At 35.5% G+C, this 2,380-nt stretch overlaps 1 pseudogene; it reads left to right on the top strand.

Annotated features, from left to right (window-relative positions):
- Nucleotides 1–1,428: 1,428 nt before the first annotated feature.
- Nucleotides 1,429–2,168, top strand: LOC117082981 (annotated as a pseudogene).
- Nucleotides 2,169–2,380: the final 212 nt, after the last annotated feature.

The raw sequence follows: 2,380 nt of genomic DNA, 5'->3' as shown, positions 1-2,380 counted from the left end.
AAGGACACTTTACTTAATAAATGGTGCTGAGAAAACTGGATTTTCACATGGAGAAGAATGAATCTGGATCCCTATCTCTCATCTTACAAAAAAAATCAACTCAAGATGGATCAAAGATTAAAATCTAAGACATGAAACAATAAAATTTCTAGAAGAAAATCCAGGAAAAAATCTTCTGGACATTGGCCTAGGCAAGGAATTTATGACTAAGACTCCAAAAGCAAGTGCAAAAATAAATAAATAAATAGGACCTAATTAAACTAAAAATCCTCTGCACAGAAAAGAAATAATCAGCAGAGTAGACAGACAACCCACAGAGTGGGAGAAAATATTTGCAAAGTATACATCTGACAAAGGATTAATATTCAAAATCTACAAGGAACGTAAACAAATCAGCAAGAAAAGAATCCCATTAAAAAGTAGGCAAATGACATGAATAGACATTTCTCAAAATAAGATATACAAATGGCCAATGAACATATGAAAGAATGCTCAACATCACTAATCATCAGGGAAATGCAAATTAAAACCACAGTGAGATACCACCTTACCCCTGCAAGAATGACCATTATTAAAAAGTTTAAAAACAATAGATGTTGGTGTGAATGTGGTGGAAAGGGAACACTTATACACTGCTGGTGGGAATGTAAACTAGTACAACCTCTATGAAAGACAGTGTGGAGATTCCTTAAAGAACTAAAAGTAGATCTACTGTTCAATCCAGGAATCCCGCTACTGGGTATCTACTCAAAGGAAAAAAAAAAACAAACACGCCATTATACCAAAAAGACAATGGCACACATGTTTATTGTAGCATAATTCACAATCACAGAGATATGGAACCAACTTAAGTGCCCATTGACCAATGAGTGTATAAAGAAAATGTGGTATATATACAATATGGAATACTACCCAAACATAAAAAATAATAAAATATATATTTTTCAGGAACTTGGATGGAGGTGGAGGCCATTATTTTAAGTTAGGTAACTCGAGAATGGATAAAAAATACTGTATATTCTCACTTATAAGTGGGAGCTAAGCCATGTGTATGTATACACATAAAGAGTGGTGTAATGTACTTTGAAGACTCAGAAGGTAGAGGTTCAGAGGTGGGTGAGGAATAAACTACATACTGAGTACAATGTACACTGTTCTGTTGATGCTACACTAAATATTAGACTTCACCACTATACAATTCATTTGTGTAACCAAAAACCACTTGTACCTCAAAAGCTATGGAAATTTTTTAAATGTTTAAAAATAAATATGTACATACATAACAAAAAATGACAATTAATTGTAGAATCTCAGCCTCGCTCCTGCCACCAGTGCTACCAGAGATTGCTGAGCCCCAGTTCACCTGCCACCACCAACTCCAGACACAGAACATCCAGTCATGAATAAATATTCAAATATTCTTGGGTCATGGATAAATATGAGTTTGTTCAGAAGGCCAAACTAGTGGAGCAAGCTGAGCAATATGATGACATGGCAGCCTGCATGAAGTCTATCACTGAGCAAGGAGCTAAATTATCCAATGAGGAGAGGAATCTTCATTCAATTACTTATAAAATTGTTGAAGGAGGCCATAGGTCATCTTGGGGGGTCTTTTAAGTATTAAACAAATGAGGGAAGGTGCTGAAAAAAACACAGCATTTAGCTCAAGGGTACAGAGATAAAATTGAGACTGAGCTAAGACATATCTGCAATAAAGTACTATCTCTTTTTTCAAATGTACTTGATCCCCATGCTTCACAGAGAGCAAAGTCTTCTATTTGAAAATAAAAGGACACTACTATTGTTATGTAGCTGAGGTTTCTGCTGGTGATGAGAAGAAATAGATTGTGGATCAGTCACAACAAGCATACAGAGAAGTTTTTGAAATCAGCAAAAAGCAAATGCAACCAACATATCCTACCAGATTGGGTCTGGCCCTTAATTTTTCTGTATTCCATTATGAGATTCTGAACTCCCCAGATAAAGCCTGCTCTCTTACAAAGACAGCTTTTGATAAAGCCATTGCTGAATTTGACACATTTAGTACAGAGCCATAGGAAGACAGCACACTAGTTTTGCGACTACTGAGAAATGGCTTGACATTGTGGACATCAGATACCCAGGGAGAGGGAGATGAAGCTGAAGCAAGAGAAGGAGGAGAAAATTAACCAGTCTTTCAACTTCATCAGTCTCATTCTAAAATTTACACAGTAGATCATTTTTCCTCCATGCTGCCCCACAAGTAGTTTTCTTCTTTACCATTTATGACAAATTTTTAATTTGATAAAAACCTGTTACTTCTATTTGAATTCCTATATTTCTCATGTGGTTTTTTATGTTTAATGTTAGGGGATTAGAGCCAGTTAATATTTTTAGGGAG

Source organism: Trachypithecus francoisi, unplaced genomic scaffold, assembly GCF_009764315.1.
Source record: "Trachypithecus francoisi isolate TF-2019V2 unplaced genomic scaffold, Tfra_2.0 Contig00269, whole genome shotgun sequence".
NCBI lineage: Eukaryota > Metazoa > Chordata > Mammalia > Primates > Cercopithecidae > Trachypithecus > Trachypithecus francoisi.
Note: the sequence above shows the minus strand (reverse complement) of the source record. Positions and strands in the feature narration are given on the sequence as shown.